At 41.5% G+C, this 16,298-nt stretch overlaps 1 long non-coding RNA gene, 1 other non-coding gene and 1 pseudogene across 2 annotated transcripts; 2 read left to right on the top strand and 1 right to left on the bottom strand.

Moving 5' to 3' along the window:
- Nucleotides 1-2,555: 2,555 nt before the first annotated feature.
- TRNAS-GCU (transfer RNA serine (anticodon GCU)) lies at nucleotides 2,556-2,637 on the top strand. The gene has a single exon. It is a non-coding gene; the product is annotated as a tRNA-Ser (tRNA).
- Nucleotides 2,638-10,408: 7,771 nt separating this feature from the next.
- On the top strand, nucleotides 10,409-13,317 carry LOC141584110 (large ribosomal subunit protein eL30-like; annotated as a pseudogene).
- A 1,215-nt stretch (nucleotides 13,318-14,532) lies between these two features.
- Nucleotides 14,533-15,652, bottom strand: LOC141584423 (uncharacterized). The gene is made up of 2 exons (XR_012517471.1): nucleotides 15,136-15,652; nucleotides 14,533-14,649 (listed from the first exon to the last, which is right to left on the bottom strand). It is a non-coding gene; the product is annotated as an uncharacterized LOC141584423 (long non-coding RNA).
- Between the last annotated feature and the right edge of the window lie 646 nt (nucleotides 15,653-16,298).

The raw sequence follows: 16,298 nt of genomic DNA, 5'->3' as shown, positions 1-16,298 counted from the left end.
ATATGATATTAATGTTTTAAATGGCATATCCTTACATACAAGCGAAGCATCTTCAAATGCGTTCATTAACCATTTTACTTTCTTCTGTGAATTGATCATACATGATTTTTGGTCCTTTTTTTTTCCTACTGGCTTCCCTTTTTAAATCACATATATTTTTATGTCATTAATTAGTAATTTATTTATTAGTGATAAAAACAATTACGTCAAATGATGTACTCAGTGATTACTATTTACCAGATAATTTTTACTCATTTTACTGAAACAAACTCATAGTCATCACAACTTTGTGATTTTTTTTTAAAAAATTGGTATTGTTAAGCCACAAGTTTTAATTAATTGAAAATACCCAGGCTGGGCGCGGTGGCTCAAGCCTGTAATCCCAGCACTTTGGGAGGCCGAGGCGGGTGGATCACGAGGTCGAGAGATCGAGACCATCCTGGTCAACATGGTGAAACCCCGTCTCTACTAAAAATACTAAAAATTAGCTGGGCATGGTGGCGTGTGCCTGTAATCCCAGCTACTCAGGAGGCTGAGGCAGGAGAATTGCCTGAACCCAGGAGGCGGAGGTTGCGGTGAGCCGAGATCATGCCATTGCACTCCAGCCTGGGGTAACAAGGGCGAAACTCCGTCTCAAAAAAAAAAAAAAAAAAGAAAATACCCTTTCTAAGGTATCTCAATTCTGGTGCTTAGAGTTTGTATTAGAAATCTAGAACGTTTCGTTAATTCATTTAACAATAGTTACTGTTTGCTTACTCTTGCACTGGTGTAAAATATCATCACTCAAATATAATCTCTGTCCTGTAGTTAAAGGGAGAGTGGTCTAAGTCAAATTTAGTTAGTTAATAGCAGAAATTCTGTCCTCAAAGCTTCTCCTGGTCACCAGTTCTAAAGTTACTGTAATGAAATGAGGTGGCTCCTGAGTCTCTGAACAAGGAATGTAAGCGGTAGTGGATGACTCAAAGTGTAAGAAAAAATGAAATACACTTGCCCCCCTCAAAGGAACAAATATCATGGTTTCATTCAGTATTGTGGATGAAGTTCCCCTGACGGTAGTTTTGTGCTGACTGAAGGTATTTTTAATTTTGTGAAGAAACATGGGTGAGAGGAAAAAAAGAGCCCTTCCCAAAAAAGCTGAGAACAGAAGTAGGACATTTCATGGGGAGGAAAAAAGCACCAACATTCTTCAGGTAGAAAGAAAAACTTTCCCTTCCAAAATTCTGCGCCAAATATCAAAAAGCACACAAACTCTCACGCGTGTGAGATCCATCCTCCCTCCCTCCCTCCCTCCCTCCCTTCCTTCCCTCCTTCCTTCCTTCCTCCGTTCCTCCCTTGTTTCCTTCCTTCCTTTTTCTTTTTTTTGTGACAGGGTCTTACTCTGTTGCCCACGCTGGAGTGCAATGGCGGAATCAGGGCTCACGGCTCACTGTGGCCTCGGGGCCTCCTGGGCTCCCGCAATCCTCCGCCTCCACCTCCTGAGTAGCTGGAACCACAGGTGCAGGCCACTACGCCCGGCTAATTTTTGCAATTTTTGTAGGGACAGGGTTTCTCGATGATGCCCAGGCTGGTTTCGAAATTCTGAGCTCCAGCAATCCACCCATCTTGGCCTCTAAAGGGCTGGAATTACAAGCGTGAACCACCGCGCCCAGCCTGAGGCTTCTTTTTTTGTGGACCATTTTATAATTGAGGTTGCCAGAGCTGGAAGGGACGTTAGGGGTTACTGTTCTGCTTCCCAAGGTGGGGTTGGATGTAGTGAGGTAGCTTAGTTAAGAGACACAATTAGGACCACGAAACACTGATTCCCGCCCCAGGGGGTTACCCGCACCCACACAGGCCCTTCCCAGCGCGCGTAGCAGCTGGACTGAGCCAATCTTGTGCTAGACACAAAAAGACTTTCTTTCTTTAACTGTCCTGATCAAAGCCAGAGGAGCGCCATCGGGGCGCCTGCGCACGTTTAATTTTTGTTAAAACAAAAACAAAACAAACCACGTTCTCATCTGTTGCTGATTAATCACAGACTGATCAGTCCCGACTCCTAGTGAAAGTAACAAAAGCCAAAGTAACAAGAGAAAGGAGGGCATCTCTTGGCTCCCGGGCAAATTACAGAAGCCAATGAAAAGGAGTTGCAGAGTCAGGTTTCTGGCACGTCACAGAAAACAGGAAAGTAAGGTGAACGTTTAGATCACCTCGGGAAGCAAATCAACCCCTTGAATGCAGAATAAAGCGGCAGAAGGACCCGCGAAGGGCCCAGTGTGTCCCTAGGGCAAGCAGGGCGGCCGGCTGGAGCCGGGTCCCTGAGAAAGCAGGTGCTTTGTGTCTACCAACGAATGCCGGCACTGGTTCAACCTATTATTGAGTATTTGCCAAGTAACTTCACTACTCAAAGTGACATCCGTCATTTTTATGGTGGTTGTGAAATGTGCCTTAATTAAGACACCTGACTCAGACTGTAGTTATGAGGATTAAACCAGGAGAAAACGATTAGATCATGTTGCTACAAGACTCACTGGGAACACTACACAGAGGAAGAAATTCAATTTGCTCGGGCTTCATGTGACGAGGTGGCCGAGTGGTTAAGGCGATGGACTGCTAATCCATTGTGCTCTGCACGCGTGGGTTCGAATCCCATCCTCGTCGGTAGTTCAGTGACCTTTTGTTCCAGGAATCACGAATGATGTGGTAACCACTTAATTTGGCAAATTCATTCCCTGTCACCAGCCATTTCAACAATTTCCTCTAATCTTTCCCCTTCTCTGCTTCTTTAGTCACACTTGTCTTGACTGTGAATGTAGCTTGCTTGTTGATTTATGTTTCATTGTTACGCAAATGTTCATTCCTGCACAAGTTTGCTTAGTAGGATTCCCCATTGAGGAAACAATTGAAGATTTAATTGACGGCCATAGAAAAACACTGCCCCCAAAATTTAAAGGTACTTAAAAAATCATAAAGCGTTACATAAACAACATTATATATATTGAGCCGTATGGGTTACTTCAGGCATTTTCAGCCTAATTGTATTTCTCTACTGCAATATTCATTTATTATCTTAATGCTAACTTTTAAAGCAATCATTATTGTCTAAGTATCCCTGTCTTTGAAAAAGGAGGGAGAGTGTCTCTTAGAGATATAATAAAACTTACAAAGACATTCCATGGAACATTACCAGTTAGGGCTAAAGCATTTCCTCCTGAGAAAGGAAAGAAGAATGTCAGTATTATGCAGTTTCTGTGTATAACTTCCATCCTGACTGATGATTTGAGAGAAAAGAAGAAATACACATATTTTTATTCAATTTATTTATTTATTTCCATTTTTAAAACAAGTACTACATTCACATGATTAAATAGTAAAAAAGTTGTATATCAAAGTTTTGTCACTAATTACTCTTGCCACCGGTAGGATACTGTGATTAGCTTTCATGTGTCCTTCCAGAAACATATACAAGACTATTATTTATAAGACTTGCAGGCTGGGCGCGGTGGCTCAAGGCTGTAATCCCAGCACTTTGGGAGGCCAAGGAGGGTGGATCACGAGGTCAAGAGATCGAGACCATCCTGGTCAACATGGTGAAACCCCGTCTCTACTAAAAATACTAAAAATTAGCTGGGCATGGTGGCGTGTGCCTGTAATCCCAGTTACTCAGGAGGCTGAGGTACAGGAGAATTGCCTGAACCCAGGAGGCGGAGGTTGCGGTGAGCCGAGATCGCGCCATTGCACTCCAGCCTGGGTAACAAGAGCGAAACTCCGTCTCAAAAAAAAAAAAAAAAAAAAAAAAAAAAAAAGACTTGCATGTATAAGACTACTTCTCTTTCCAAGATATGCTGTTAAGTGGGAAAAAACATGATGAAAGACAATATGTATAGATGCTACTTATAAAAAGAGGTAAACATACCTGTATTTGAATATAAATATAATTTCGAAAATAGCATTTTACATGTGTGTGTCTATATTTACAGTATAAATGTCTAGGGGTAGATATACTGTGTAATAGGAAATATTCGTTTCTAAGATATTGCCAAATTTCTTCCACAGAAGTTGTGTTGATTTACCCTCCCATCAATGTGAAAAGATCAGACCACACCTGCTTATGTAGCCCTTACAAGAGAGATTATTGTTTCAACTAGCATTGTCCCAGATCATCTAAATCAGGCGTCCCCAAACTTTTTACCCAGGGGGCCAGTTCACTGTCCCTCAGACCGTTGGAGGGCCGACACATACTGTGCTCTTCTCACTGACCACCAATGAAAGAGGTGCCCCTTCCTGAAGTGCAGCGGGGGGGCCGGATAAATAGCCTCAGGGGGCCGCATGCGGCCCGCGGGTGGTAGTTTGGGGACGCCTGATCTAAATGGAAGCTCAAGCACTCACAGCGAAGAGGAGAAAGTGGTCGAGAATCCTGGATTCTTATAAACTCAGTGAACTTGGTTTATTGTAGATTTTCTGGGTAACTCCTGGCAATTTATAAACTGGACTTCATAAATATTCAATATTTAATGAATTTTTAGGGATTAATGGTGTTGAGCTTTGCGTGATTTGAGAATATGACTCTTCATTTTTTTTAGTAGTGAATGACAATTTTAAAGTTTCTAAGTTAGAGATCTGAAGTTGGATCACTGGCTTCAAAGCATTATTAGCTTTTGACCCATTGTGATGGCTCATGCCTGTAATCCCAACACTTTGGGAGGCCGAGGCAGTGGATCACCTGACGTCAGGGGTTTGAGACCAGCCTGGCCAGCATGGCTAAACCCTGTCTATACTAAAAATGCGTCATTTAGCAAGGTGTGGTGGCACATGCCTGAAATCCAGCTACTCAGTGAAGCTGAGGCAGGAGAATCACTTGAACCCAGGAGAGCGAGTTTGCAGTGAGCTGAGATGGCACCACGGACTGCGTTTCAGCCTGGGTGACAGAGTGAGACTCTGTCTCAAAAAAAAAAAAAAAAAAAAAAAAAAAAAAAAAAAAAACCACACACACACACACAAAAACCATGATTATGCTGACTAGATTGCTCTAGTTTGGTGGTTCTTACAAGTGTGGTCTCTGATGCCTATAAGCTCAGCACTTTGGGAGGCTGAGGCAGGTGGATCAGGAGGTCAGGAGTTCGAGACCAGCCTGGCCAACATGGTGAAACCCCATCTCTACTAAAAATACAAAAATTAGCCAAGTGTGATGGCATGTGCCTGTAGTCCAGCTACTCAAGAGGCTGAGACAGGAGAATTGCTTGATCCCGGAAGGTGGAGGTTTTGTGAGCTGAGATCAAGCCACTACATTCTAGCCTAGGCAACAAAGCAAGACTCCATCTAGAAAGAAAGAAAGAAAGAAAGAAAGAAAGAAAGAAAGAAAGTAAGAAAGAAAGAAAAAGAAAAAGAAAAAAAGCGTGGTCTCTGGAACAATAACATCATTATCACCTGCGGGGAGAAAAAAAACTATAGGTCTGGGGTCCAGCAATTTGTGCTTTAACGAGCTCTGCAGGTGATTGATGCTAAAGTTTGACACTGCTCTACTTTTTCTTTCTTTCTTTTTTTTTTTTTTTTTTTTTTTTTTTTTTTTTTTTTTTTTTTGAGACGGAGTTTCGCTCTTGTTACCCAGGCTGGAGTGCAATGGCGCAATCTCGGCTCACCGCAACCTCCGCCTCCTGGGTTCAGGCAATTCTCCTGCCTCAGCCTCCTGAGTAGCTGGGATTACAGGCACGCGCCACCACGCCCAGCTAATTTTTTGTATTTTTAGTAGAGACGGGGTTTCACCATGTTGACCAGGATGGTCTCGATCTCTTAACCTTGTGATCCACCCGCCTCGGCCTCCCAAAGTGCTGGGATTACAGGCTTGAGCCACCGCGCCCGGCCTTACACTGCTCTAGATTTGTTTTGCCTGCCCCTCCCCTTCTAAAACATGGTTAATCTAGATTCTGCCTGATTTGGTAAAATCTCTCTCAGGATCCACCTTTCTCTCATCATTCCAACATCAACATCAGCGTCTATCCTGCCAGGATTAATCCTTCCAACTCCTGCGCTGCCGGGGCGCACGGAGCAGTAATACGGCAGTAAAGACACTAGCCAAAGACCACCAGGAACAAACCCAAATCAGATTTAATACATAGAAGGAGTGACAAGACACTCTAGAGCCACGGGGAAATGCAGTGCAACAGGAGGCTGAGAGAACTGTCGTTTGTAAGGTTCGGGTTCCCACTGGGGGATTCCGAGGAGTCTAAGAGAAGCGGGACCAGTCCTGGGTTGCTTGGGGTTTCTGAGTAGCGGGGATTAGCTGGGGACTGGGCGTTTTCACGAGCAGAGCGTGCTCTTCGGTATCCCCAGTAATACCGAAGTACTAAGTACCCAGTACCGAAGACGAGTGTGGCAAAGCGAGTCTGGCACTCGTTAAGCGGCAGCCGGTGCCCCAGGAGGGGACACTGCGACATGTGACAGCCGCTGAACGATCCTGGAAAACAGCGTTTCCCGTTAACTTTGCGTCTGGCGTTACCAGGGTCCTTCCAGCCCCGTAACAGCAGCGCTGTGAGTTTTGTTTTTGCCTTTGTTTCTGTTTTGTTTGTTTGTTTGTTTGTTTGTTTCAGTTGGAGCAGATTTCCTTTCTTTTCGTGGTGACAGGTTTTCACTCTTCCCAGCGTTTAGAAAACCGTTCTCCGGCTCACAGGGGTGAGAAGTTCCCGGGGACGCAGTTGCTCCTCCGGCCTGAGGTCGGGTTGGCGGTGGAATTGCCAGATAAGACACGGAACACACAACTAAATTTGAATTTCAGATAAAGGACGAACAAAATTTTGCAGACGACTCTGGCAACACTACTTGGTGACAACAGCGCGTTCCGAGGCCGGCGGCGTCTCATCCCGAGAACGCTTCCCACGCGGCCTTTCCACCTGGCTCCCCAGGAGCTGGTAACCCTAAGACAGGGTCCGTTTCTGGGGTCTGCAAGGCCCAGCCCAACCTGAGTCACAGAGAAGAGGTATTAAATCACAGAGAAGAAATTAAATTACAAGGTGAGAACCCTTTCGTTATGAAACGTAATGTTCTCATGCCTTAGAATTAAATGTGTCATTAAGCTGGAAAGTTGTTTTTCTCAGAAAAAGAGAGAAATGAGCAGTTACTGGAGAGGTAAACGCAAAACCAGGCTCCCAGGTCTGGCTGAGTCCTAAACTCACATCCGCAGATTCCAAACGCTGTAATAAATCCTTACCCAACAGAGTAGTTGCCTCCGCTATACTTAATGTAGTGAAATGAACTGGCTGCCTCATAAAGAGTTTCTGGCGAATATGGAAGTTGCTATGCTGTCTGCTACAAGCACCACCTGTCTGCATCACCTCATGAGACTTTAAGAAGAGCTAGGTTTGGGCTGCGGGAAAAGAAAGCAGCCCAGGGCCCCACTTCTGTTCCTGGTACGGACGGGGCAACCAAAGGGACTGGCAGTCACCTGTAAGGTCGCTGTCACACATTTCTGCTGGAGAGGGCAAATTCGCTTATCATTTATCACAATTTAAAAGTAGATATCAGAGTTCAAAAATAGATTCACGGCATGAACTGACTTTCATCAAAGTTGCCAAGGTGATTCACTGAGTCCTTTAGAGGGGAAAGGAAGGTCTTTTCAACAAATGGTGGTGTAACAGTTGGACAACAGCCATGTGCAAAAAAATAAATAAATAAATAAAAAAGGATGAATCTCCATCCTCAACTCACGATGTGTAAAAAAATTAACTCACAATGGCTCATAGACCAAAATAAAACATAAAACTAAATCTACAACTCTAAGATTTCTAAAAGAAAACTTCAGAGAAAATCCTTATGACTTTGCTGGACAAGGATTTTAAAATAGGACACAAAAACATAAATCACAAAAGAAAAATTAATAATTTGACTGTCAAATTTAAAAACTTCTGTTCTTTGAAAGGTACTTTAATAAAAATGAACAAGTCTCAGACTCAGAGAAATCATATGCAAAGATTTTGCACAACAGGAAAACAATTCCATCTCCCAATAAAAATGGGGAAAAGATTTGAATTACACTTCAACAAAAATGATATACAGATAGCCAATAAGCGCATCAAAAAACCTCACTATCATTAGTCATTAGGAAAATTTAAAACCATACCTATTACATGCCTATTAGGAAAATGTAAAACTACATGCCTATTACAATGGCAAAACTTAAAAAAAAATTTTTAAACCTGATAATACTAAGTGTTGATGAGGATATGGAACAACTGAAATTCTCATACTTTGCCAGGAAAATACAAAAATGATATGGCCACTGGGAAAAACAGTTTGATAGGTTTTTTTAAAAAAAATTAATTTAAGTATATTCTTACTCCATGACCCAACAATCCTCCTTCTAGATATTTACTCAAAAAATTGAAAACATGTCCACCTGTAAACGAATGTTCATGCAGTTTTATTTAAAATTGCCATAACTGGAAGCAATCCAAATGTCTATCACCCGGTGAATAGATAAGCATATTGTGATATATGCATGCAACGGAATATTACTCAGCAACATGAAGAACAAACCAGATACATGCATCATAAATATGTCTCAAAAGCAATATGCCAAGTGAAAGAAACTAGAAGCCAGACTTCACTGCTTATACTGTATAATTTATTCCAGATTAGGCAAAAGATAAAGTAAAAAAATCACATTAGTAATTGTTAGGCTGGGAATGAAGGGAAAGGCTGACTAAAGAGAAGTGAGGAAGAATGTTGGGGTGATGCTGGAAATGTATATCTTGTTATTGTAGAGATCTTTACATGACTATATGTGTTTGCCAGAATTCATCCAACTACATATAAAAAGGTAAATTGTACTGTATGGAAATTAAACTTCAATAAACTGACTTTTTAAAAAGTAGATATCATCACTTGGCTATTCCACTTTTAAAACTCCATTCTACAAAAATATTTGCAAAAATTCAACAAGGTATGCACAGAGCATAAAAGAATGTTCAAGGTAGCAGTCTTTGAAATAGAGGGTTGATATAAGTTTGGTTAAACAAATTATGATGTATCAACTTAACTGTACTACAGTGTAACTAGAGGTGAGTTCCTGTAACTGCTTTCACTCGCTGATCATTGCTATAGTGGTGGTAGCAGTGCTTGTAACCACAAATGCAGATAAAACTAAAAGATATGATTTTGTTCAGCATTCTGCAATATAATTGAAAAACCTGGTTGCAATGTATTTCTAGAAAATATATCAAAAAGACCTTTAGACGAAATGGAAAATCACACATGCCAATTATAACAGAACAAATAAAAGTTGTCAACAAACTGCCTGCCCCGAAAAAACATCAGACATCATAGCTTCCCAGATAAATTTTTTAAAACCATTATAAAACAGATAATTTAAACGCATTAAAAACAGTTCCAGAACATAAAAAGTGATGGGAATATTCTATTTTTTCAGAAACCATTCTTTTTGTTGTTGTTAAGACAGAGTCTTGCTCTGTTGCCCAGGCTGGAGTGCAGTGGTGCGATCTCGGCTCACCACAATCTCCGTTTCCTGGGTTCAAGCAATTCTCCTGCCTCAGCTTCCTGAGTAGCTGGGACTACAGGTGCATGCCACCATGCCCAGCTAATTTTTGTATTTTTAGTAGAGACGGGGTTTCTCTATGTTGGCCAAGCTGGTTTCGAACTCCTGACCTCGTGACCCACCCACCTCAGCCTCTCCCAAAGTGCTGGGATTACAGGTGTGAGCCACCACACCCAGCTTTTCAGAAACAATTCTAACAGTAATCTCAAAACTGAAGATAATTACCAATAGGAAAACTCCAGTTTTTATTCTTTCTTATGGTGAATCTTAAATAAAATGGGAGCAAACAGAATCCAGCATCTCACTAAAGGAATAAATAATTCACAATTACAAAATGGAGATGAGCATAAGTATTGTTTACAATAGAGACACCTTTAGACATAATTCACCATATTAGCATATGTGAGGAGAAAAAGCATAAAAGGATTTAAGTAAATGTGGAAATGGCATTTGCTTGCATTAAGATCCATTTTTTTTTTTTTTTTTTTTTTTTTTTTGGTAATAATTCTGGAAACTTTTTTTTTTTTTTTTGAGACGGAATTTCGCTCTTGTTACCCAGGCTGGAGTGCAATGGCGTGATCTCAGCTCACCGCAACCTCCGCCTCCCGGGTTCAGGCAATTCTCCTGCCTCAGCCTCCTGAGTAGCTGGGATTACAGGCACCCACCACCATGCCCAGCTGATTTTTTGTATTTTTAGTAGATACGGGGTTTCACCATGTTGACCAGGATGGTCTCAATCTCTTGACCTCGTGATCCACCCGCCTCGGCCTCCCAAAGTGCTGGGATTACAGGCTTGAGCCACCGCCCCCGGCTCAATTCTGGAAACTTTTAATAAAAGAAGATAGCTCCTTACTTCACATTAGAAAACATACCTAACTTACATCAATGGTCATCATCCTGCTTTTCAGAGAATACATTATATGCATTGTCTTTGAAATTAGCAACAAGTTAGAAAGATGTCCACTTTCATGACAAGTATTTTGTAGTGTTCTGGGTCAGTGAGAATTATTTAAATAAATACATTTAAAAGAAGGAGATAAAATGTGGGAAGTTGAAAAGTTCCTCTTTAAAGTTTCCTTTCTTGTTAAAGAATAAATCATAAGTGTGCTAATAACTCTTCGTTAAGCCCTATCCTACGTAGCTGTTAAACATGCCAGGCTTACAGACATGTAGTATAGTCTTTGTCTTTTCACTTTAACCAAAATATCCATGCCGAATGTGCTCACAGACATGTCCCGGCTCTCCATTGCTTTTACCTGTTTAAGAAAGTTTTACATTGTTTGCCAATCCGGTTTTAGTTTAAATTTTAAGGTCTGGCTCCGGCCAACAGAAATCAGACACAGCAGTAAGGATGAACCCAAATGCATAAGGGATAAATACGTCTGCTTTCCCTTGTTCATTGTACACTCGTGGCAAAATGGCTAGTGAGAGTATCATTCCTGCAGCCCAGGAAGTAAAAATTGCTGCTAAAAAATCCTTTGTTTCAGTGCTAATTTTTCTTTGCAGCACCAAGCGTCTGTTTCCAATACAAAATTATCATTATATTAGATATGTGAAGGTACACTAGCATGTACTTATAAAATTAAATGTATTTATAAAATAAATAAATCACTTGCCTTCCTACCACAACACCCAAAAGAAGACCCCATTTACAATAGCAACAAAGGAGATAAAATATTGAGAAATAAAGTTAGAAGGAAATTACAAGACTAATATAAAGAATACTTTATCAATTTTCTCTGCAAGTTAGTCTACATATTTAATACAATGCCAATACAAATTAAAAGAGTTTTGTTTTCAAAACAAAACACTTGATTGAATATAAAGCCCTTCATTGTATTCCTCCTTCACTAAAGAAAAAAACTCGGCCGGGGCGGTGGCTCACGCCTGTAATCCCAGCACCTTGGGAGGCTGAGGCGGGTGGATCATGAGGTCAAGAGATCGAGACCATCCTGGTCAACATGGTGAAACCCCGTGTCGACTAAAAATACAAAACATTAGCTGGGCGTGGTGGCACATGCCTGTAATCCCAGCTACTCAGGAGGCTGAGGCAGGAGAATTGCCTGAACCCAGGAGGCGGAGGTTGCGGTGAGCCAAGATCGTGTCATTGCACTCCAGCCTGGGTAACAAGTGCAAAACTCCATCTCAAAAAAAAAAAAAAAAAAAGAAAGAAAGAAAGAAAAAAACTCATGATCCTGCTGCTTCCCTGGTTCGGATTGACTCAATGCCCCCTTCCTATCTTTAGAGAGAAAACTAGAGAATCTGAAGTTCACTGCATTAAGGAAAAGGCATCATTCTGGACCAACAGTTTACATTTTTCACAAAGAATCTGAAGTTTATATGGAAAATAAACAACATTAGTAGCCAAGAAAATTAAGAAAAGAATAATAAGGAAGACATACACCTTTTGGGTATTTAGACATATTTTAAGCTACAGTGAATAAAACATCGTAATACAAATACGATAGAAAATCCAGAAGCAGGCACAAATATTTCGGCATTTGATAAAGTTGACATTTCAAAGTAGTGGAGAAAAGATAAATTAGGCTATAAAAGTTACTGTAACATCTAGATAGATATCTGATACAAATAGAGCATAATCCACACCTCACATCTCACAATCGGGGGTTCAAAATTTAAATAGAAAAAGAAAATACCATAGAAGGACTAAAAAAATAAAAATAAAAAAGAAAGAAAGAATTTTAATACCATAGAAGCACTAAAAAAACAAAAATAAAAAAGAAAGAAAGAATTTTTTTTACAGTTTTGGCACAAAGGAGGTCTTTCTTAGTATCACACAAAACCTAGAATACATAAAAGATTCATAAATTAAATTACTTAAAAATTTAAAATTTCTGTATAACAAAAACCACAAACAAAGTTAAATAGAAAAATTCACAGTTTATCACAAAGGACTAATTTCCCTAATACATGATAATCATAGAAGTCAAGAAAAGAAATGCCATCACAGGCTGACCACAGTGGCCCATGCCTATAATCCCAGGACTTTGGGAGGCTGAGGTGGGCAGATCACTTGAGATCATGAGTACAAAACCAACCTGGCCAACATGGTGAAACCCTGTCTTTACAAAGAAATGCAAAAATTAGCCGGGTGTTGTAGGCACACCTGTAGCCCCGGCCACCCAGGAGGCAGACGCATGAGAATCACGAACCTGGGAGGTGGAGGTCGTAGTGAGCTGAGATCACACCACTGTACTCCAGCTTTGTGTGACAGAGGTAGACTGTGTCTCAAGAACAAAAAGAAACACCATCACAAATAGAAAAAATGGAAAAAACATAAACAGAAAATTTACAGAAAGGAAATATACATGAATACTAATTGATTCAACCTCGTTCATATTTAAAGAAATATTCATTTCTTGTTCCCTTGCAGCATCTTCGCAGCTGCTCTTGGTTGGGGACCGTCTGGCACCTAAGGCAGGAAGATGGTCGCCATAAAGAAAACAAAAAAAATCGCTGAAGTCCATTGACTCCAGGCTCCAACTCATTATGAAAAGTGGAAAGTACGCGCTGGGGTACAAGTGAACTCTGAAAACAATCAGACAAGACAAAGCAAAATTGGTCATTCTTGCTAACAACTGCCCAGCTTTGAGGAAATCCAAAATAGAGTACTACACAATGTTGACCAAAATTGGTGTCCACCACTATAGCAGCAATAATATTGAACTGGACACAGGATGCGGAAAATACTGCAGAGTATGCATACCAGCTATGTTGATCCAGGTGATTCTGATAACATTAGAAGCATGCCAGCACAGACTGGTGAAAAGTAAGCCATGCAAAAATTTCCTTTAATAAAACTTGCCAGAGTTGTTGTTGTTTTTTTTCAATGTTAATACTACAATAATATACCATTTTTTTACCTATTAGATTGTCAAAGATGAAAAAGTTTGATGAAGGTGGGAGGGAAAATAACTTTCAGATATTGTTAGAGAGCCGTAAATTTTTATAACTACTTTGAAGGGCAATCTAGCAGTATGCATACATTCTAAAAAATTACGTATTATGCTTTTAACACAAACTTTGAAAAACTGGAACAACAAAAACTACAGATTTTATAAATCTTTTTGTTTTGTTTTTAAACTAAAATGTCTAAACACATCAATGTCCCATTCCAAAATATTGGACAACATTCCAAATACAAAACCCTTGATTGTACTCCTCCTTCACTAAAGGAAAGTAGAGGTCTTTTGTTTGTTTGTTTGTTTGTATTTATTTGTTATTTTTATTTTTCAGAGCCATTAAGGGATAAGTAGACATCTTTTTAGCAAAGGTGACAGGTGAGCCTTCAATACTAAAGATCCTAAGTGCAAACCTCCAAAAAGAGAGTATGTTTTCACTAAAGTAATATTCTGGGTTAATTATAAAGAGCGCTACGTGAAATCCAGGGAAAGGAAATTTTTAGAAAACAAATGCAAAAAAAAAAAAAAAAAAAAAGAAAGAAAGAAAAGAAAAGAAAACAAATGCAAGGCAACTAGAGTAGAGAGATAAAGGAAATACCACACTCTGTCAAAGACATTCATATTTAGGTGACTCTGTTCTCGAACAATATTGCTGCTTATGTTCATATTAAATAGGGATAAAATCAGTATTCAACATCGGCCCTTAAAAGGAAAATTATCTTGCTGACGACATAAGCCCTAGCAACTTTGTGCTATGAAATAATCCACCTAATCTTTTAAGTGCATTCTAAGAAAATTAACACACTGGTCAAAACAGGATAAAACAAAGAAACATGAGGAAGCCATTTTTAAAATTAGACATTCCTAGTAAATAAACAGTAAGATATAATGTTTTCATATATAGTGTTTAAAATGCGATTTTTCAAAATAAAAACAAAAGAAAAAATTAAACAGCTTTCACTCTTACATAGCGAAGTTTTCATGGATAAAATTATATGCTTGCTTTAAAATGCAGGAGGAAAAAGTCTGAAATAGACATAAAACAGTATTGACAAAATATTACTAATTCTGAGGCTGGGTGATGGATATGAGGCTACATTATATTTATTTTTTCCATCTTTTTTTATATTTGACATTTCCATAAAGTTATAATATGTTCAATAACTTTTTTTCGTTGTATGGGTATCCCAAATGTTGTTGTTCCTGCACAGAAAAATTAATAAAATGGTCAGAGAGAGTGTCAGTAGATAAGCAAATGCTCTATGCTGACAAGAAAAGCGAAGGCTGAGGCTTAATATCCCAATTGTCGAAAATTCCTCCACAACATAAAAAAAAAAACAGTAGATGAAACTACAAAATTGAAACATCGCCGTTGATGGGATTCAAACCCGTGCGGAAGGCCCTCGCCGGCCTGCAGGTGCGGGGCTTTCCCAGCGCCCGGGAAGGCTCTGGGTAGCCGCGGCCTCGCGCTCCGCATAAGCCAGGGCTTCATCCGCGGCGAAGCGCCGGAGGCGAGGGCGCTACCTGGGCGGCGACACCCCGAAAACTACCGGGCTCCGCGCGGCCTCGCACCGGCAGCGGCCGGGGTTTGGGGGCCAGGTCTCTGTAGACTGACTTGATTCCCGGCTTCTGTCTTAAAGACCCCTCACACCTTAATAATAAAATAATAATAATGATAAAGGCACACACCTGAACAGCGCGGACTCCCGCGGGCGCTTTCTACGCAGGATTTCACGGGATCCTGAACCGCCCTCGGGAGACGAACGCCGGCCCCGGGTCGCGCTGCAGAGCGCGGCTGAGCTGAGGTCTCCCGGGACTGTTTCCACAGCCCACGCGCTCAACGATCACACGGTGACTGTTTCACACGCCACAATCTGACATTATTTCCCCCAAAGCGCAACGGAGACGTAATCGTGTTTAGAGCGCTTTGTTTGAGGCGGGTGGGGGTGGGGGTGGGGTGTGAAACCCACGGTGTCAAAAAATTAAAAGCGGACCAAAGCTTCTGATACCAGAAGCCGCTTTAAGGACGCAGTTTCCCAAAAATCAACCCAAAAGCTGTGAAACGAAGTTTGCTCAGTGAGCGGTGAAGGAGCTCCCCGAGGGGAGCTTGGATTTAGAACCAGATCCACGCGCGGCCTCGCGGCCCTTTCCCCGGCCGCAGCCTCCACCTCCGCCCAACCAGCTGTCCCTCTGCAGCCGCGAGGGAGTCGGGGACCCAGCCCTGCCCACCGTCTCCCTCAGAATCACAGTCCACGGAGAAGACAGCCAAGAAGGATAAGGGGTAAATTACAGGGAATTTGGGCGGTGCCGACATCGTTAAGGTCGCTCTCGCCGCGCTGGGCCGCGCACTTCGCGTTTCTGAAATGACCAGTCTATGATGTGATATCCCAGGAGAGCTGCCTGAGTCCGCCCTTTTGTTGAGGGCCCTTGGATGCATTCTGTGGGTACGCCAACTGTTAGGACGGGACATGGAAATATTTGGAATATTCAAAGCTGTGAGGGGTGGGGGTGGGGGCGGGACGTTAGGGTAGATGGTGACCAGGGGAGTTTCCAGCATTTTCCCCTCTTGAGATCTGGAGCACAGCAGGGCCAGAATTTTCCACCCGCTTGTGATCGGTGCCAAGTAGCTTTTGGACATTCCAAACCCACAGATGTTTCTCTCAATCCTCCCACTCTGTTAAAATCCGTTGGGGAGCAGAGCTGACTTGCTCGCGCCAGAAACGCGAAGGAGTTGGATGCAAGGACGGGCCTTGTGGAAGCTGAGCCCGTGCTGGAGCACTCCCTGAGGGTTGGAAGGATCTTGGGATGAAGAACCCTTATCCAGTCCTCCAAGGGACGCCTGTTCTGTAGCT

Source organism: Saimiri boliviensis, chromosome 4 (genome assembly GCF_048565385.1).
Source record: "Saimiri boliviensis isolate mSaiBol1 chromosome 4, mSaiBol1.pri, whole genome shotgun sequence".
Classification (NCBI taxonomy): Eukaryota; Metazoa; Chordata; class Mammalia; order Primates; family Cebidae; genus Saimiri; species Saimiri boliviensis.
The sequence above is the reverse complement of the archived record's forward strand: the minus strand, read 5'-3'. Positions and strand labels throughout refer to the sequence as shown.